A 22,111-nucleotide genomic window follows, 5' to 3' on the forward strand; every position below is an offset into this window, starting at 1 on the left:
AAAGAATTTATTTAGGTTAGGAGCTGGACAGTCTATTATTTGTGGAGAATAATCCACAGTTCACATTTTTTTTTGTTTTTAAATCAGAGTTCTCACCCATAACAAGTATGCTGATTTGATTTCTTAAACCAGATACACCTCAAAGATTTAAACTAAATGCAAATATCAACCACTTTCTACTGAGAAGGGAAATGCCTGTGTTATATGTTCACCATCTGAATGGGATTAAAATGAAGCTATCAGACTAGTGTAAACATCAATCAGATCATTAACAGACTAGTTAAAGATAGTACTAATACTTCAAAAGATATGCCCTTCAGTGATACTTTCAATATGACAACTTGCAACTCATAATTCACTGCAAAATTCTCAGCATGTTTTTTTTATAGTTCTGAAAGATTACAGCTGTTTTACAGATCAAATGCAAGTTGGAAACTCAAAACACAAATTATACCCTGTGTCTTATGGAAATCAAAACACTAATTCAGCCTACTTTCTCTCCAGAGATCATGCAGTCCATTATGTAGCTGTTATGTGCCTCATTCCTAAATTGTGGAAGTGCCATTACATCTGTTTGAAACCATCTTGGTTTCTATGGAAACAAGCTTATTCCCATCACATTATTATTAGTTCTAGGTGTAGAATTCCCTTGCTTGGGTAAGCAAAATAAAAACAAAAGCAGAAGACTTCAGTGACAAAACCAGTTTTTGGAAGGACAAGAATACCTGGATTTCTGTGTGAAATCTAAACCCGGTGACAGTGAGAAGAGAAAGAGAAGGTGATGGAACAAAGAAGCAGATGAAATAGGATTTTTAATCATTCAAATAGTTTACAAAGTAGAAAATGGATTAGGCTGTTTCATTACTAATTGGGCTATAGCACAGAGAAAATGATTTCTCACTTTAAAAGCGGGGGAGGGGGAACCAACACACATGAACCATAAGTGATTTCAGCAATATTTGGATTTCTCCAAGTAGGCTTCATGAAGACCAAATTCTAATTGAAGACAGGTGTAAGAAAACACAGAGCCAGGGATCTCGTCAGAAAAAGAACTAATTGTTTTCTAGATGGCAAAGGGAATTCCACTGGATACCAAACCTAGAAGTGAGTAGGGGTCCCTAACCCCCCAATCTGTAAATCGGCACTGGACCATGGCATGCCAGAAACTGGGCCACGGAAATAAGCGAAGCCCCATCCTCTAGATACAGGCAGCACACGAAACCATGCCCCCTCTGGTCTGCAGAAAAGCCTCTCTTCACAAAACCAGTCCCTGGTGCCCAAAAGGTTGGGGGCCACTTCATTACAGTATGTCTACACAATCTAAATATTGCTATGGTAAATGTTGCTATCACATTAAAAAAATCAGAGAGGCCAGGGCAAGTTTAAATGGGTACATTTCCCCAGGCGTACAGAGATATAGTTTGCATTGAGTGCAAAATGATTGTTTTTGCTGTTTCAAACTTGATGTGCAATGGTTTTATACTTTAAAGACACACCAGTTTTATTACTTTACTGTTTAAAGTTTATTTTTATCCCTTATGATAATGGATAAAGAAGAATAAATAGTAAAAAATTTCAATAGTTATTTATTTTTATATTTATTTATTTATTTAGTTAGTTAGTTACTTATTTATTTATTTAATCTGAATGTCTCATCAAAAGTGATTCTGGCTGGCACACAACAATACATTAAAAATACCCCAAAAAAGGGGAATACAAATATAAAAACCATAATATTAACTATCCTAACCCCAAATACACTCCAAATAAAGAGAGAATAAAAAAATGCCCCCCTCAACAATGGCGTCATCTAACATCTATGATCATATCAAGAGCAACTGCGTTCTCTTTCCTGATGATGTAAACCTATTCAACACCACAGACAATACTGCTACCCTTCAAAAAGACCTTGACTATGTATCTGAATGGTCAAGCAAATGGCAACTTCAAATCTCAACAAATAAATGCTCTGTCCTACATATTGGCAAAAAAAAAATAATCAGAAAATAAAATACAGGCTGAATAGTCAAGACCTTGTTGATGATCCAAACTCTGTCAAGGATCTTGGAGTACTCATCTCTAATGATCTAAGTGCTAGAGCCCACTGTAACTACATAGCCAAAAAGGCATTAAGACTTGTTAACCTAATCTTATGTAGCTTTTTCTCTGGTAATATTACACTAATAACTAGAGCATACAAAACATTTGCTAGACCAATACTCGAATACAGCTCATCAGTCTGGAACCCACATTACATATCTGATATTAACACAGTTGAGAAAGTCCAGAAATATTTCACAAGAAGAGTTCTCCACTCCTCTACTTGTTGCAGAATACCTTATGCCACCAGACTTGAAATTCTAGACCTAGAAAACCTAGAACTACACCGCCTTCGGTCCGATCTAAGTATAGTATATAATACATTGCAATGTCCTATCAGTCAATGAATACTTCAGCTTCAACTATAAAAACACAAGAGCAAACAATAGGTACAAACTCAAAGTTAATCGCACCAAACTTGATTGCAGGAAATACGACTTCAGCCAGATGCCAGATGGATGACCCAAATTAATTTAGTCACAATGTACATAGGCAACCGTATGTTAACCTCAGTTCCTACATATATGATTTGAAATTGGTGGACATGAACTCTGCCATAGCCAAATCAGTTCCTGATTGCTTTGAAACTCATTGCTTTGGAGAGCCTTCTTAGGGTTGGAGGACAGGCATGGAACAGGATGGATTCCAAAGGACATTTGGGAATATCCCCAGTAATCTGTCAGGCAGTCCTGTTGAGAACCTGGTCAATCTCTGGAACATGCAAAGAGAGTTTCATGAGATCATCCACTAAGCAGCCTTACTCTCTATTCTGCTGTCGAGAAGCTCCTTGAATCATCGAGGAACTCTATGAGATAAAGCAATAGAAAGAACACTTGAAACACTGGCAAACGAAGACCATGAATGATTGGACTGAATACAAAATGCTTGTAAGAACGCTTGTTCAAATATACACTGTGACTGTACTTATTAGCAAAGCAAGCATCTTCTCACCCATACTGAATCCACAGAAAGCGCTTCTGTGGTTGTTTTAAGAAATATCCTTTCAAGCCATATCTTCCTGAGACCTGGCACCACTTAGGGCACCACTTTGCAGGAAAAAAAAATGGCCTTATTCATTTTCTATATGAGTAAAATTGGGTCAGATAATTAGCAAACTAGCATCTAGCAAGTTAATGGAATTTCATTTAGGCTTATAGATTCCAAGAAAGTAGTGGGGTAATCTGTAATATGAGGTCTGCCATGTGAAGGCTTGACCCATGCCGTACCTGGCTCTTTGGAGAGGTTCAAAGGGGATGGTTGTGCAGTCCATCCTGAAGAGACCTATCCTAGAGTTGGCCAATCTTGTTACTAACAGCCAGTATCCTATCTTTCCCTGTTGGTTAAGATGTAAAGAGTTACTTTTGGTGAGATGAGGGCTATATAAATTTAATATAAATTTGATAAATAAATAAACAAATGCTCCAACTAAAAACAAACTAGACAAAGAGAATGATCTAGAGTCTTTTCAATCAAAATTCAGATTAGGGCATAGATTGGAAATTACCTTAGTTACCCTGATGAATGGTCTGCATCCAGAACTGGATGGGGAAAGAGCATCCCACTGGTCCTATTAGTATTGTTACTGGTCATGGTAATCTTCTAGGTTGTCAGCAAGGGCTAATTTTTACATTGTTTTACATTGGTTTCTTTCTTATTGGCTTGGTGTTTAGGTTACTGCAGGACACATTGTTCAGAAAGACCATGACACATCCAGTCCATTCATTCCATTAGGAACCTGAGATGGCACCACCATAAGAGGTCAAAGGGAGGAGAAGAGGTGGTATTCAGCAGGTTCTGACTAGTTTTGGAGAACCGGTAGCAGAAATTTTGAGTAGTTCGGAGAACCAGCAAATACCACCTCTGACTGGCCCCGTCCCCATCTATTCTCTGCCTCCCGAGTCCCAGCTGATCGGTTGGGTCTTCTTTTGTTGCCCTGCACAGGAGAACGGAACTGGAAAGCAGGTTAGGGGATGGGGAGAGAATGGGATTTTGCAGTAACCTTCCCCCAAGAGTGGGGAGGGAATAGAGATTTTACAGTATCCTTCCCCTGCCATGCCTACCAAGCCACGCCCACCAAGCCACACCCACAGAACCAGTAGTAATTTTTTTTTAATTCCAACACTGGGGAGGAGGGTAGAACATGCTCTTTCTCATGTTAGATTATGCCAATCACTTTGCAATAGACTGGAAATCCTTGGAAAAATGATGGTGTCCTTCCCTAACAGATATTCAGAAAGCAATGAAACCATTTGCTACACAGGACTTTTAAGTGCTAATTGTTGAACAGCAGCAGACATTGATGTCTGAATGCCAGGTTCTTGGGATGAGGTATGCTGAGGATTGCTTTTATGGCTTTATATTGGCCTTCTGAAAATCACCTGGAGTTGTTGGGGAGGCGGTGCTATAAAGTTGCTGTAAGGAACAAATAGCACAATCTGTGTACAAATTAAACAAGAATGGAATATATGATCTTACAACAAAGAAGATGCAGCATCCAATTTAATGTGTGGGGTGTTTGTCTGTTAGGTTTTGGTGCCTTCAAATCAATCTTAACTCCTGCAGAATAATCTCTACAGGTTTGTTTGTTTGTTTGTTTTTGGCAACATTTTTGAAAGTGTACCAGTGTAGGATCTGAAAGTGGTTTGGCATTGCCTTCTGATTCCTAGGGTGGAGAGAGAATGACTGGTCCAAGGTCACTCAGCTGGCTTCATGTTGAAGACGAAATTAGAATTCATGGTCTCTTGCATTTTAGCCTGATGCCTTAATCACTACACCATAACTCCCAATTGCTTATTAATTATGAATGAAGTGTATGTAATTGCAGTGGGCATATATTTTTGTTCATGTATATAAAAGAGGCTGGAAGCAGTGAACACATAGGAAACAGATAGCAGACCAGCTACTTTTTCCTTTCTATATCTTCCTTCAGTCCATTTTTCCAGCCATCTTATTTTAGTTCCTAACAAACATTTGGTTTTGGATTAACTGAGAAGGAGAGAGACAGATTAGCAAAACTTTTCAGCATCTCTCTTTTACTATTAGAAACAAGATACTCTTCATTTTTATTTGTACATAAGACTTGCATATGGATGAGCCCAGCAGCTAATAAAATCTCATTTTTTTTACCTATTTGGAGACTCCCAGCAGAAGTAAATGTATCTGATGCACATGGATGTGTACTTATGGGGAGGAAAGGAAAAACAAATAATGTATTTTTCTGACCCATTCTAATCTCTATCAATTTAATATAGTGTCCAAACTTCAGACATTTCTACAAAGTCAATGAACTAAGAATTTCCCTGTATATGGTCTCTCCATAGGCCTTGCATGTACCTGTATACACAGGTCAACATGAATAGTCCCAGCTCCAATTGTTTTGTTAATTAAAAATGATAAAATACTTAACAAATACTAGCAGCTGTACAGGTATTAGAAGACAGAAGTATTGCTCTCCCCTTGTAACTTTGAACTACTGGTAAAAAGTATATAGAGTGTCAATTAGTAGAAAAAATTAAGATGAAATATGATATCTACAGAAAATTATATTGGGGAGACAGAATCTAGCTTTGTTGCTAAAAAAAAAAAATAGCTTTGTTCACAAAAGATATAAACTATACAGCAAAGTATAATATGATGAGAGCCATGATGGTGCAGTGGTTGGTATGCAGTACTGCAGGCTACTTCTGCTGACTGCCAGCTGCCTGCAGTTTGACAGTTTGATTCTCACCAGCTCGAGGTTGACTCAACCTTCCCTCCTTCCGAGGTCGGTAAAATGAGGACCCAGATTGTTGGGGGCAATATGCTGACTCTGTAAAAAAAAACTGCTTAGAGTTGGCTGTAAAGCACTATGAAGCGGTATATAAGTCTAGGTGCTATTGCTATTATGGGTAGTTCATGACATACAACCACAATTGAGACCAAAATTTCTGTTGTTAAGTAAGACAGTTGTTAAGTGGTTCATGTCCGATTTGACAACTTTTTTTGCTGAATTGCTGCAGTTGTTAAGTGAATCAAATGGTCATTAAATGAAACCAGCTTCCCCATTGTTTTTGCTTGTTAGACACTAGCTGGTGCAGGAACCTTACTATCTCTTCAGGTACGTGTTGCATATGGGTTTATCCTCTTTTACTGTACAGAGTATTTCATTAATACTGGTAAATATATATAAATTTATATTTTAAAGTTTTAATTGCTTACTCCCAATGAGCTGCAACTAATTACCCTACATTCCATAGAAATTTATGTAGTGCAAATTCAAATAATATGGTCATTTTGTGGGATTCATTAACTGCACTGATCAAGACCTACCTGTACATAAAAGTAGACGGCTCAAATCTAGTTTAAAGAAAAGGGGAAAAAATTGAACTAGATTCATAGTCTACAATCATTCTAGCAGAAGGGCTGTTTTTTCAGCTTTTCAGCCCAGAAAATGCAGCGGCGTTCCCAGCTGGTTCTCCACCCAAGTGTTATCAGGACTGATCTGGTTAATATTTAAGAACTGGCAAAGTCAGGTAGCATTCATAACCAAAATAAACTACAATGACACAAAATAATGAAACATGCCTTGTGATATTACAATACAAACCTTGGTCTTTTCTTCTCAATGTTCTCTTAACTGGATATAAACAGAAAGTCTCAAGGTTTGTACCATGATATGAGGCACGTTTCCTCATTTATAGAACTGTGCAATTAGGTGTCCTAAGATATTCGCCAATGTATCCAGAATATCTTTCCAAAAACAAAAGTCTTGAAGTCCTGAACTACTACCTTCATCTACATTCTTCACCCAGTTCACACAGAATAAAAATTTAGATAGTCTGTTTTGGCAGACCATTGGCTTTCATGCAATGGTCAGATTTGTATCAAATTCTTTTTCCATATATAGTATAGCCTTTGAGCTACTTGGCAAAGATGCAAAAAAAAAAAAAAAAAGAACATAAGGACATTGGATGCCCTTCTATTAGATACAGTGGTGGGATTCAAAAAAATGTACTACCGGTTCTGTGGGCGTGGCTTGGTGGGCATGGCATGGGAAGGATACTGCAAAATCTCCATTCCCACCCCACTCCAGGAGAAGGTTACTGTAAAATCCCATTCCCTCGCCAATCCACTAACCTGCTTTCCAGCTCCGTTCTCCTGTGCAGGGCAACAAAAGAAGACCCAACCAAACAGCTGGGACTCAGGAGGCAGAGAATAGATGGGGATGGGGCCAGTCAGAGGTGGTATTTGCCTCTTCTCCAAACTACTCAAAATTTCTGCTACCGGTTCTCCAGAACTGGTCATAACCTGCTGAATATCACCTGTGATTAGATATGTCCCATAGGATGTTTGGTGAAAAAGTTCTATATTCCCTTCCCCGGCTTTTCTTCTGAGGAGAGTCATAATTCTATGGCATTGCTACATACCAAAGATTCTAGGTTCAGTCCCTGTAATATTTAAGAATGACTAGGATAAAAATCCTTTCTGAAACTCTGAAGATCTTCTAGTAGTGTGGACAATACTAGGTCAGGTGGACCAATGTGCAATCCCTGGGTTCATTCATTACATTAAGCTAGAAATCTTTACTTAACATCCTATAATGCAGTGGTTCCCAACCTTTTTTTCGCCCCGCACCCCTAAAGAAATTTCACTCGAACCTTGCACCCCCTCAAATTTAGACTTTAGGAACTACTGAACGCGTTAAATATATGGTAGGATTGAATCTTTTCAGCTATGTATATGTGACGGCTAAATAACGATACTTAACTCTAACATGAAAACAAAGTTAATCCATTGCATAAAAAATAAAAATGCCAACATATAGCCAATATCCTATTATTTACCTAGACTTTTCTCGCACCCCTTGGAATATCGTCTCGCACCCCCAGGGGGTGCAAGCACCCCAGGTTGGAACCCCTGCTATAATGAATAGATTCATATACTGTATTAAGAGATAACCTCTGATGTCTTACTATGATAAGTGACTCATCCAGCATAAGCCAATTTATAGTTTTCCTATTGGGAAAAAAAAAAATACTAGGCAAATGTCTTAGAAGGTAGAGGGTGTTCAAAGGATGGCTAAGTTTGGAAACTTATTTTCAAACTTATTTCCACAGAAGAAAACAGATTTGTCTGTTTTTACTTCACTGTGTTGCACTAAGCCATCCAATTACTGTTATTCACAATAACTGCTTTTAACAAAGTTATGAGTAGTCATCCAATGATACTTTGTTTAGAATTCTGGCATAAAAGTCTTAATTCCCCCTTTTAAATATTATACAAAAATGCAGATATCCAAAAACTGTTCTAAGAAGACTTTATTCTGGGACCTTGTTTTCAACCACTGTTTATTATCTTTTTAAAAGAGTTCAGACCAAATATCCCACAACTAGATCTATTTTTGTATATACTATTTTTAACATATGTTGTTTATAAATTAAGATATATCATCCAGCCCTCAGTTGACTATTAAGAGCACAACAACAGTTTGCTGATTTTTGCTGGGTAGCCCTAAGAGGGGTTAAGTAGCTGTTACACCCTTCCTGCTTCAGCTGTTATAGCTGCATTTCTGAGATCTGTCTGATTTCCATAAGGCTGGATTCCTGCATATTTGTTTCTGAGCATGCCCTCGGGCTCTATATAGTAACAGTAAGACTTGATTGCCAAGGACATTTAAACTTTCATTGTCAACTTCAGTTTTCTTGCTGGGCTTGGATCCAGAGCTATTTTTTAAAAAATTAAAATAACATAGGATGAAAAGAATATAGCCTGGATATAAGGTTGGAAAATTTCATAGAGACTTACTTCCTAGTAAGTAATATATGTATTCCATTCTAATCTCTAAGTATTGTTACTTTTGAAAGAACCTCATTAGGCCCAACAGTGCTAATTGTAAGAAAGAAGTAAGCATTATTACCTTCTAAAAATGTGGAAAGATGAAAGTATGGGACGTTATCATTTCAGTAAAGGAGAATATTTGTGGCTCACGGTTGAAATAAGGGATCCTCTCTGAGCTTAGTTGTTTTCTTGCAGATGTCTCATTACCCAAACTAGGTAACATCATTAGCACTGATGATATTACTCAGTTTGGGTAATGAAACATCTGCAAAAAAACAGCCAAGCTCAGGGAGCACCAAGGAACCATGGGAAAACGTGTGTGTGTGTGTGTGTGTGTGTGTGTATGTGTATACACACACAGGCACACAGACACAGACAGACAGACAGACAGACATACATATACATATACATATACATATACATATACATATACATATACATACATACATACATACATACATACATACATACATACATACATACATATATATATATATATATATATATATATATATATATATATATATATATATATATGTTTTCTTAAGTTTTCGCGGGTACTTACATGTATGGTGTTCGGCTTGGTTCGGGTATTTTCCCACGTCATTGTAGTTCTTTTAAAGTTGTAGCAACGTTTCAGCAGAATCTCATCTGCCATCATCAGGCTTCTGTATTGTGTCCGTCTGTGGGTCAGACTTTTACAGTGGTTTCAGATTTAAATTTGGGGCAGCCTATTGCTGTGCCAGAATGGTTTTTTCTTCATCCTGATTGGTTGGGAGTCTTGGTCTGTGTTTATTGGTCTCGGAGTTTGCTGTGTTCTGCTTGATGGGTGTTTCTGATATCTTCTGTCTGTTTTTTGGCTCTTTTTGTATCTTGATTGGCTGGCAGCATTGTGTTATTTTAATTGAGGTCTTTAGTGCAGCTTGGCTTCGGGTAAATGGACGGCTATCATTAGTTAGGAAGCTGGGTTTATATACACACACACACACACACACACATATATGTGTGTTTCCTTAAGTTTTCGCGGGTACTTACATGTATGGTATTCAGCTTTGTTTGGGTATTTTCCCACGTCATTATAGTTGTGCTTTTAAAGTTGTAGCAACGTTTCGGCAGAATCTCATCTGCCATCATCAGGCTTCTGTATTGTGTCCGTCTACAGAAGCCTGATAATGGCAGATGAGATTTTGCCAAACGTCGCTCAACTTTAAAAGCACAACTATAATGACGTGGGAAAATACCCGAACAAAGCTGAATACCATACATGTAAGTACCGTGAAAACTTAAGGAATATGAAATATATATATATATATATATATATATATATATATATATATATATATATATATATATATATATATATATATATATATGAAGTGTCATACATTGTGTTAGAATGCCATTGTTTCCATATATTTTTATATGTTTTTTGCAACATGATTTTTTTTTTCTGTAATACCATGTGGCTCTTTCGCACCCGAATGTCTCAATGGAGCCAGAAAGTATTCTTCTCTCCCTTTAACCATCTTTCTGGAGCCTGATTCCTGCAATCCTAGAGAATACCAGAGAACTTTCAGAGCCGAAAGGAGGTTTCCCAGCTTTTGATACAGATGTCCAAATCCATCTATCCTTATCACAAAATTCCATGATAATGGGGGGAAAGAGTGGATGGCATAAGAAAAATATTTCATTTGAGGGCACCATGAGACAAAAAAAATAAAATGAAATGCCTCCATTGTTTTATACAGTCTCAGTCAGAAAGTACTTCAAGTGTGGCTCATGTACAATATGGCTATTTGGAGTCTTATGAATTTTCTTCAGTGTTACACATTTCTAACACTTGACAACTTCAGCATCTTTTTAAAAATAGAATGTTTCAAAATCAATTGTTCATGGAATACTGTGGATCAGGCAAATTAAAGGAACAGAAGAATTCAGTAGACTTTACAACAACAGGATGACTATCTATGGTTTCCTCCTGAAACATGTTCAGTATTCAAGGCAAATGCACTCTCAGTGGCTGAAGTCCTACAACTAACAGTGAGAATTATTTCAAGACATTAAGTCCTCTGAATTGGTGTAACTGGAAAGGACACACTAACTGTAGAAAGTAAGGCTTAAGTATGAAGGGTGAAGGAAGTAAGGAACAGCATTAAATTAAACTCTTACAACAGAAAATGACTACTTTATATGTACATCCACACAGTGATGGAAAGCAAAGGTCAGATCCAATCAATACTTATTTTCTAAAATGCACACATAATCAAATTCTGCTTAGAAATAAACTTTATTGTATGATCCTGTTTTTCAAACTCCTTTTTGTGACTGTTCTGTTGGGGAAAAAACCAAGTTCAGAATATTTGAAGAACTCTGTTAAGCACTGCAACATATTATATATAGAATTCTTTCCCCTCATTCCATTCACATCCCAACTCACTACACAAGAGTATTTCACAGTCTTCAACAAGCCGAAGAATCAAGGGTAAGACATTAGATGTCCTCAACTAGCAGGCTTCCTGTATGACTATGTTGTTGTTTTTTGAAACTTGGCAACTTTAAGAGTTGTGGGTTGGCTGGAAAATTCTGAAAGTTGAAGTCCACCCATACTAAAGAAAAACACTGCTACTGGATATGCCATCTCCATGAACTGTTGATGGTTATTTGATCTGAACCAAAAAAAAGGGGGAGTGGCTGACAGATAAGGGAGAGGTAATTTCCAAGAGATGAATAGAAAGTTAGGGTGAGTTCTACCATTATGGAGAGCAGGATGATTGTCTCAGGCAGTAAACGCTAGAAGCAGTACAGCAACCTCTCCATGAACTCTGGCTGTTTCAGGGATTGAGTTGTTTATGCTTCATACACATACTAGTCTGCTACCTTAAACGAATAGCCTCCAATATCAGGGTGAACATTATTCCATAGTCTATGTTAAAGTAAGATCCATTGCTATTTAGTCAACATTTCCCCTTAGGTTGGGGACATGACAATCTATGGTCTGTCTGCTGTGGCATTCAAACCCTGTAAATAATTCTACCTTGCATTTCTGCTAATCTTTTGTACGACTTGTAGGTAGATATTTTAAAAATGCTTCCTCCTCTTCTAAAGCAACATTTCCATGGTGTAGACAAGCCATTTCATTTGGCTTTAATCCCCAAGTACCAGCATTTAGTTTTGACGTGCTTATTCCAATATGGGATTATCAGTGCATAAGATGCCAGTTGATGTTCCCAGATTCAGGACCATTAGAAGCCATATTTCTGAGAAAATTTTTTTCCTGATAGTATAATGAAAGTCATAAAATTATTTAGCTCAAAGCTGAGCAAATGATTGGAGGTTTATTTGCATAATTCTCAATCTAAATCACCTCATCAGTCATTTTTATCAGTGCTTTTAGAGGAACACAGAATTTTTTAAAAGTGTGAACTAAGCAGAAATTTGAACTCAAGCTGAGAAGGACTAATTGATAGATTGCCTGAAAAATGCAGGAGTTTTTCCATATAATATATAAATGGCAACAGGCACATTATCTTCACTGAAAAAGTCAAGGGTTCCAAAAGTTAAGAGCAATTGAATAAGAATGTAAATCAAGACTATCTTCTCATCAGCATTCTAAAATTTCTCATTCTTAACACAATCTGTTTCTCACTGCTGTTAAATTTCAGGTTGACAAAGCATTGGCAACGACATTAGCATATAAATCTGTCCAAATGCAGCGAGAGGGGATCTGGAAAAAATATACGTCTTTCTGGAATCATCTACCTGCCAATGGTTTTATCATCCTTCTAAAGGTTGGTGCTGAAACAAGAGCAAAGCTAGACTAGCTTTGGAGCTAAAGTAAGAGTGGCCCAGTTCTTGCATGTTTGGGGTATGTTGATGTTTCATGGACTCTATGTCATTTTCAGATGTTTATTAAACCTAAATTTCTCCACTCATATGCTTCAGAAGCATTAAGTTCCCATTATCCTCAGCTACTGGCTCGGTTGGCTGATGATTTGGGAACTGTAATCAGAGGAGCAGGATTAAATAAGGGAACTTAAATAAAAGGAAAAGAAGTTTTTGTTTCAACAAATAAATACTAACAGAACTGTGTGGTAGCTAAACTGATTTTTCTTTGATGAAATCTAGTTCAGTATTTCATTGACACTTCATGTTTCGGCAACTGCCAGTCTCGTCTGTGAACTGTTGATGAAATGCAAATATTCTGTAAGTATGACAAACTTCATTGCAAGATGGTAGGCATTCTAAAGAAGAAAATGTAAAACGGCCATTTGCTAAACCCAATGTAAGAAGTAGCAAAATGCCTTTCTAAAAATACATCAAGCACAGCAGTATTTTCATCTCCTTTTTAATTTATATAGTTCACAAGTCATACAGAATTCTGACTTATCTCTCAATAATCCAGAGAGCTGATTATTTGGAAAGAGATGGGCTCTTGGTCCACAAGGAAGATCTATCAAACCTTTCCCTGCTCAATTCTGTGTGAATGTTCTGAAACTGGAATACTGAAGAGTTCTCAGAGAGCTAATTTTTTTTTAATACACTTTAGTTTTAGAGGTAAGACATAGTAATATCTATACCCTTCTGTAGCCAAACAACTTGGTGATTAAATCCTCTGCCTAAATCTATTCGAAGAGACCTGAAAAGAATCTTTCTAGAATCTGTTCCAACCAACTTCTCAAATAACTGTGTGTTACAGTGTTAATATTAAAGCTACTTTTGGAGTGGCAGCTTCATTTTAAGATCTTATCCTCAATCATTTCATAGTCTCTATTTTGTTATTGGCTTCTTTCCCGATGGCAAACGCTAAATGGAGAAAAAGCAATACAGCACAAGATTTATCCCTGGTTCTCTCTTCTTTCAATCTTGGTGAAAAATCACCGCAGGCAGGAGAACTTGCAGATTCACAGAGTCTTTCCTGCTAAATGGCACCTCTTATTGAGCCACTGAAATCTGGCAGCAAAATAAGAATTATCAGGATAACATTAAATTGTTTCAAGCGTCAAGTTACAATGTCAAATCTTGGATTGAAGACATTCAACTTCATTGTCCTTTATAAAAGCCTTTAAATGAGGAACCAAGGAAATCATAAACGAGCCAACTCATTGGGAGTGATAAGCTCTAACTTTTTATGTTGCACTGGCTACTCAAGTTACTCTTTCCAGAGCCAATGGTGTGCTTTCCACCAGGTCATTTTAGCCTCAAACTGCCCATTTTGAAGACATTCCCATAAATGTGAAGACAACTTGCCTTCCTAAATCTGAAAAAAATCTACAAGCTCTTCTGGTCTTCTGACTGAATGTACTGCTCCTTCTTAAAACCTCCTGCCAAATCAGTTTAAAGCAGAAGTTCCATGCATAGTTTATTCAGCATGAAGTGTGAACCTAGATCCCTATCTCATCTCTCCCAAACAAGTCAAAGATCAACTGCCAGAAACATAGCAAAGATTCCAGGTCTGCTTCATTGCTGCTTGTGGTTAGTTGTGAGGAACATTCCTAGGTCTCACATGGTTTCAAATTAAAAATGCATGGGAATTGATGGATAGCATTGGGCTTCAGGGTTTAATAACCATTAGTATAGACAACAGCTATACTGTTCTTTGACCAGCAATTATGGCTGACATCTTAAGAAGAAAGTGGTATGCTATGTAGACCACAGGCAACTGAGCACAGACTGACTGGGCCTCCTGTCTATAGCCAGATGTCCTGATGTCAGCCCACATTTGCTGGCAAATTGTCAGGAAATCTATTGTCTGGACTTCTGTTGTCTAAACCCCCATGTGCAACATCACCCAACAGATATGAAAATCTACACCATTATCATAGTAACTGATGTTTATTTTGATATGGAAAGCATTCTGAGAACCTTTTTTCAGCTTTAAAAGCCAGGAAGGAAGCAACAGTTCAATGCAATTTTTTTTAAAATGGTTATACATTACTTTGATATTACCAGGGTTGCTATGAAGTTGTCATATATTCCATATAGCAGAAGTTTTTCACAACAAGAGTTTGTCCTGAAAGTCAGAATCTATTCTTAGAACAAAAGTTGAATTCCCAAACAACGGGTAGTTTCCATGTGAACTGAATGGGAATTGTTGCACTTTTGAGCCTTGCAAAAAAACTAGTTTCTCCTAGCTCAGTTGTTCTGGACCTCAAACTTAATCTAGGCTTCTAGATTTTGAACTAATAGATATGCACAGATATGTGTAAGAGAATGATAGGGTGTCTTGGTTCAGTAAAAGTTGTACACCTGCATTTGTTTATAGTATCTGGATAAATAAGAATAAGTAGTCCTGGAGACACTTAACCATCATGGAGTAAATTATCTATGTGGTTGCTTAAGAGTTGACTATGACTTGATGGCACATAATCAATGTGATAGTAGACAGGGAATTTTATCAGTCACAAATGAAGACAAATATATGTGTCCCAGGTTGCACGATCCAATCTGGATCAGTCACCGAGGTTTAGTCTTCTGAGCTTTCAGACTCATGCTTGAGTCCATCTTCAGGGAAGTTCTCTCTACCAGAATGTGTGTTTTGGGCTATTTTATATGTTGAATTGATGTGGTGCCTTCCTATTGGTGGATTGGTGTGTTAATGGCCAGTGATTGGCTGTTCTTTCCTTGTGCTGCCAAGGCACCAACTCTTGTAAGTACCTTGTGCTACCAAGTCATTAGCTCTTGTAAGTATTTATTTATTTTTATTTATTTGGTTTGTCAATTGCTTACAAGATAATAGGTATAAGTAAAAACATTGTTACGAATACATGGATACATATAAGCAAAATAAAAAAATAAAAGAAACAATAGGACAGGGACGGTAGGCACGCTGGTGCGCTTATGCATGCCCCCTACAGACCTCTTAGGAAATGGGTGAGGTCAATAGTAGACAGTCTAAGGTTAAAGTTTTTGGGGTTTGGGGAAGAAACCACAGAGCTAAGCTAAGCTAAGCTGGTGGTAAACCAGCACTCCTGTTGATTGATAAGGGGCCTGTTTCCCAGGCTTCAATCATTTCTTTGGCATACAATACTATCTGTCATTATGAATTCACCTCACTTCTCAGAGCATCAGGAAAGGCCCTAGAGAAGACCTCTCTGTCGTCAGAAGTTCTACCATCTAGTAGACAGGAAAATGTCATCTCTTGCTCCCCCCAAGGGAGCATGCATTTGACCCCCCCCCCAATCTCCAAATATTTAGGAAGATGGCAAACTCTTATCCTCTGCCAAGCTTTTAAAATTTATTCCAATGTTAAATTTAATTCTATTTTATTGTACCGTTTTTCTTTCTTTTTTTAATCTTTAATCTACTTAAGCCCAATTGGCTATTGAAAAAACAGAAAGGTTGGATAGAAATTTGACAAAAGGAATACAAATATTCTCTAGATGCTTCTGACATCAACTCATTAGCCAAGCTACAAATGCCAGTAGCAAAGGATCATGGGAGTTGATCAGATGTTCAGAAGGGCACCAAGTTGTTTACCTCCAAGCTATATGACGGCTCAGGTACTACTTTTAATGTAATGCTTACAGCCTGCTACAAAATATTTTGATATCTGTCAGCAGGCCTAGTTTGTTCCAGCAGGTATTAAAAGTCAGCTCCTTTTTTTGCAGCACTTACAGTATACTGGATCTTATACTTGTTTCCTTAGTTTTTGTAAGTTGCTTCGTATATTTCTTTTAGAAAGTCAGCCAGGTTTTGAGGGCTGACGAGCTTGCATTATTTAATAATCTGCCTTATTTCCATCTATCACATAAACCAACAGTTTAGTGACAGAATTAATGTTTCAAAACGATTGAATACTTTTCAAACTTTTTACAGCAAGGTCGGATGAGGAATACAGTCTAAAAAAATGCTTGTATTCTACAGTATGATTTGATAGCGGCGGTAAGCCAAGAGGTTGGGTAAATAAAGTACAGGAAAATAGCAGGATGGGGGGGAAAAAAAGAAAGAAAATGTAGAATCCTAACTAAGCAATGAATGAGAGGAGTACTCTGCAAGTAACCAGCTTTTTTGGCAAAAACAACCCCCAACCCTCCAGCAGGCTGCAGGGAAGAAGAGGGTGAAATGCCAAGAAAAACAGAAAAGCATAAGATCAGACTTGCTTGCTCCACCAGGAATTAAGGTCAACTGTGGGGGGGGACATATTTATTTATTTCATCCACAATAAATTTTCCCGAAGGGGATGTGATTTTTTCATAGAAAAAAAAGAACAAGCCTCTACCTTTCAATAGATCACCTTACAATGGTATTCCCAAACCTAGCATCCTTTAGATTACTTGGCTGGGAATGATTGAAGCTGTAGTCCAAAGAGCTGAGGACGACTGATTCCATTTCCTTGCAAGATAGAATGATATTGCTACCACACACACACACACCTCGCGTGGTGGAAAAAGGCATCTGAATCTGTGAAGGAACAGTAGAGGTAAAACCAGAACAGTCTCCCAGCTCATACTCTTATGGAGGGAGAATGCTGCTCCAACCCCGCCCCCTCCGTTTTCTGTCATCCACTGCAAGGCTTTCTGCTTGTATGCTACAACTCCATTGCTCTCAAAGTGAACTGAGCATTCATGCCCTTCCCTTCCCACCAACAAAGAGAATTAGCCATGGAGGGGGGGGGGGAGAAAAAAAACTGGCACAAAGGAAGATTATTAGATCAGTCAGAGGAAGTGTGTGTCCACTGCTAGTCAAGCCAACCCCTTTTGCCAAGGACCACACCCTCTTCTCTTCTGGGCACAGATGCTTTTTATCTTTGAGCAAGGAGGTCTTCCTCACCTGGCTCCCCAGATGAAACTTTGCAGGAGAAAATTCAAAGCCATAAAGACAACGGAGCCACCAAGCATCTACAGACAAGGGAGTGGGGGAAGAAAAAAAAAGACAAAAAACAACAACAACCAGGAGCGCAGAGCAGAATCGCAAATCTCCAAAGGGGAGAAGCAGCCTCCCAAGATACAGAAATACAGGATTTGGTGGGTATCCCTTCCCCCCTTCCATCACCAGCACCACCTTTTTGGGGGGGACAGGGGAGAAGAGAAAGGGACGGGACCTGTCCAAGGACTTGGTGCTGCTCTCTTAGCAATGTTCCACCAACGGCACAAAGAGGAGAGGAAGCTGACAAAGGAATCTCCTCTCTTCCCTTTCTAGCACATTACAGACACTTGCGCGGTTAGGATGGTCCTTGGATGCTACATTTGGCACAGAGCAAAAGAAAGTGGGGGGTGGGGAAATAGCAGAGCCATAGAAGACGGCATGGATTCAGGGCATGTTTCTCTACATACAATATTCAAATTAACAAGGAAGGGAAGACCAGCTCGGTAATACCCTTAGCATGCAACTAGCCCCCTCCTCCCATCTTTATTTAAACAAAGGGAGCTGCTGTATGGAGAATATACTGGAGTTAAAGTTGCAGGCAATCAGGTGTGGGGCATCTCCTCTCCAAACCTCCCTCTTGACAATTCAATACCCCACACTGGCTTGTCAGTAGCTTTCCTTTCACAATCTTCCCCTATTATTATTATTATTGTTGTTGTTATTCCGTGAGGAATGATTCTGCCCACGGTATATTCAAAATACCGTATCCATACCGTATCTGCGCTCGAAACGAGACCCACATTCGCCTGCATTAATTTCAAAGCACGCCGTTCTAACCCTTTTTTTTTTTTTTTTTTGAGCCATTGGCCAAAGCCTAGCTGCAAATCCTTTTTAAAACAAAGGGCAGGTTTTTGAAACACCGCGATTAAAACAGCTGTCAGGTCTACCTCCCCCTTCCTCCCCCCCACCCCCTACCGCCCCCCCACTCGTCCTCCGCAGAGGTCTTTCTTTGTTTTGCTTTGCTTTCTTTTCACCTACAAACAGGAAGTTATTTCCCCTGTTGAATGAAGATGAATTTTCGCCTTGCCTTTCTAACTCCTGGAAAGTTAACGTCAGCGGCGGCTGGGCGCGGAGCTGCCAAGTTGGCTAAAGGAAACGAAGACGAGGCAATCCCGATTCTGTCACCTGTCTCCCCCTCCCCACCGTTTTGGGGAAACCCACCCACCCCCCGCCCGCCCGTTCGAAATAAATATGTTTTACGATTCAAGATGGACAGCTTTTCAAGCTGTCAATCTTGGGGGACGATAGGACCGGACGGGCGAAGATAATTGTAGTTGCACAACTCCGGAGGACGCGGCTTTGGAAGAGAGGGCGTCAATTCTTTTTTCAAACTCAAGCTCTATTTATCATACAGACTCCTGGCGACGCGGGAAGCCAACCCACCCACCCACCGCTTCCTCCCTCCCTCCCCCCCCCCTCAAAGTATTTCACTAATGGGATCCATCGGGGAGACTCAGGTAAGCAGACGGAAACCACACCAACTTTGGAAAGTCAGAAGGATCCACACCCAGCGAGTAAATAAAACGAAAAATCCACTTACAGCCTCAAAACATGTCCCGTCCGCGGAAAAAAAAAATGAAAAGGTTGCTGGTCCAGCCGGGAAGGCAAAACCCAGAGAAAGAGTCACAATCCGTGCAACCGCCAGTGAGACCAGCCAAGGCGGTGAATCACATTTTGTGGGTCCCCTGAAGCACCAGCTCCAGAAACGGACAAACCGAAGCCCAGCACTTCAGATCAGCCAGCGCGCTTCCCATAAGAGAAAGGAGGCTGGCCTTAACCCCGCCCCCATATTACCATATACTATCCTACTTGGGGCGGGGGGGGGAACCACCCCCAACCACCCCTAGTGGCTATATTGCCGCTCGCCCACACGCTGCGCCGATTCCTTGGAGAAGCGACCCCTGCTGGAAGCTGGTGGTTGTACAGGGCGCAGACCGGGCACCGGCGCCCCTTTAACGTGCCTGTGAATTATTCCTGCTGTCCAGGAGACGAGACAAGAACGTTGCAGCGATGTCCACCCAGGAGAAAAGAAGGAGTAGGGAGGACATGATAGCAAGTGTTTGAGGGGCTGCCACAAGGGGCTGCCACAAAGAGTAGGGGAGGGGTGGGGGGGTCGGTGTATTTTCCTTTTTTAAAAAAAAAAATATTTTATTAATTTTCCAAAGTTTAAAAACATAGAATAAAACTATATGCATTGTTATCAACATCAAGACATCTTTTACATTTCCTGATGTTTTTCAATATATGGCTACTTATTCCATTACCATTACATCTTACTCTTGTTACAAATCAATATATTTCATCTTACACTTCAGTCTTTTCTATAGCACATATACATATTTACATACTTCCTCATTCTTTTTCCTAACTGCCGTTTTATTTTCTTTTGATTTCTAAAGCACTCATCCCAGGCACCCCAGGCTCTATAATATATTGATTTTATATTGTATATATTGTATTTTCCAAAGCGCCCGAGGGCAGGATAAGAAACAATGGATAGAAACTAATCGAAGACAGAAGCAACCTGGAATTGAGGATCAACTTCCTAACAGTCAGGACAATTAACCAGCTTGCCTTCAGATGTTGTGGGTGCTTCATCACTGGAGGTTTTTAAGAAGAAACTGGACAGTCACTTGGCTGAAATGGTGTAGATTCTCCTGCTTGAGCGGGGGGTGGGGGTGGACTAGAAGACCTCCAAGATCCCTTCCAACTCTATTCTGATTCTGATTCAGCTGGGATGGAAAGATGAGGCTTCCTTGCAACTTTGTCGACCAGATCTTGGGAGTTTTCTGGTGATAGAAATAAAGCAGGATTTGTCATTGAGGGCGTCTTTGGGACTCCAGGATCTCACTTGGCTTTTTGAGATCTGCTAAGTTCGGCTGCCTACTGCTATTCCTCTTTCCCTCCTGCCCCCTCCCCCCAAAATCTGGAAGAACCCCAAATGAATAATGCATTTGTAGCATGTAGTATTGTTTGCTTCCTGTCACAACTCTGTACCCTGAACACAAAGAAATGTAGATCATATCACTAATTTTGCCTGATATACAGAATTTATTTTTAGCTATGTCTTCTGTTCTGTTTGGCAGGTTTTTTTTTTGTTTTGTTTTGTTTTTTTGTTTCAGCACTGTTTTTCTTGTGAACTGGTTTGTTAGCTGCCCACATTTATATATTCAAGCTGGGCAGTCATATACTTTTTGTGGGTAAATAAATACATAAATCACAAATTAGAATCGCATTTAGGCTTGCATGTTCTACAAATACATATCAAAATATGCTAATAAATTTAGTCCTGGGTTTTTTTTCTTTGACCTGAGGGCCCGTATGGTTGGTTTATTAATTCATCACAATCATTTATATCCTCCTTTTCAGAATTAACCCTTCCCAATGTGCAATAGAAGGAATATAGCTGAAAGCTTTTCCTTCCCATAGAACAGTTGGAAATAATGGGTGGGTGGCAATGGGAAGATCTTCACTTGACATGTTCCTCCTTCAGATATATTTTTCTGTAGGATGGATGATGGTGAAGCAGGGAACGAAGATATTCTGATAATAAAGTAGACCAGGGGTGTCAAACTCGATTTCATTGAGGGACGCATCAGGGGGACTGGGGTGGTGTAGCCATGGTGGGCATGGCCAACATGTTGTCACCATGTCAGGGGTCGCCTGTGGTGGCCCGAGCGCTCTGCCAGGGAAACCAGATTCCTGAACTCCGTTTTCAGCTGCAATAGCCTCCTGCAACCCTCTGCCAGTGAAAACGGAGCTCGGGAGGGCTACGCATGGCCCTCACAAGCTCAGTTTTTGCTGGCAGAGGCATTGTGGGCCAGTCCTTCGCTGTTTCTAGGGCAGCCCTGCGGGCCAGATCTAAGCACTCTGTGGGCCGGATCCAGCCCCGGGGCCTTCAGTTTGACACCCTGAAGTAGACCATCTGATGGCATTGGTGCTGTGTTCATGTGATGACCCGGAGTGTACCACAAATGTAACAAAAACCAAAAAGTAAATAAATGTTCTTTAATGCCTTCAACTTGGCTTCACTGTTCAATTGTTCATAGTTGGAGATTAAACTCTTTCCAAAATAACATTCTAAATGAAAGAAATACAGTCCAAACTCAAAGAGCAGATAACAAAGCAATACAAAAAACCAAAAACAAACCGCACTGAAGAAAGTTCCATGACAGACCAGGATAATTAATTACAAACTTCAAGAAGATAACCAGATATAGTCCGTTGGAATAACACCAACCAAGAAAACCCTCATCCAGGAATAAAACACTCTTTGTTTCCAGCGTTTGCTAGCATGCAGGTCCAAACTCTTACGTAGTTCTCACACCTG

The 22,111-nt window shown here is 39.4% G+C and overlaps 1 protein-coding gene and 1 long non-coding RNA gene across 4 annotated transcripts in view; one reads left to right on the forward strand and one right to left on the reverse strand.

Moving 5' to 3' along the window:
- The window catches only part of TP53I11 (tumor protein p53 inducible protein 11), an 87,089-nt gene extending 67,415 nt beyond the window's left edge, over positions 1-19,674 (reverse strand). Inside the window, exon 1 of one of the 3 annotated variants that reach the window (XM_026664658.2) lies at positions 19,322-19,674. The gene's annotated coding sequence lies outside the window, so the exon portion shown is untranslated. Of the gene's footprint in view, positions 1-17,134; positions 17,233-19,321 lie in introns of those variants that run through there. The other 2 variants (XM_087951278.1, XM_087951279.1) reach the window with 2 other exon arrangements.
- LOC148133361 (uncharacterized) lies at positions 17,646-20,695 on the forward strand. The gene is made up of 2 exons (XR_015746695.1): positions 17,646-17,879; positions 20,250-20,695. It is a non-coding gene; the product is annotated as an uncharacterized LOC148133361 (long non-coding RNA).
- Positions 20,696-22,111: the final 1,416 nt, after the last annotated feature.

The sequence above is a fragment of the Notechis scutatus genome, chromosome 1, assembly GCF_049901735.1.
Source record: "Notechis scutatus isolate UNSWTSFEM ecotype Mainland chromosome 1, rNotScu1.2, whole genome shotgun sequence".
Taxonomy (NCBI): domain Eukaryota; kingdom Metazoa; phylum Chordata; class Lepidosauria; order Squamata; family Elapidae; genus Notechis; species Notechis scutatus.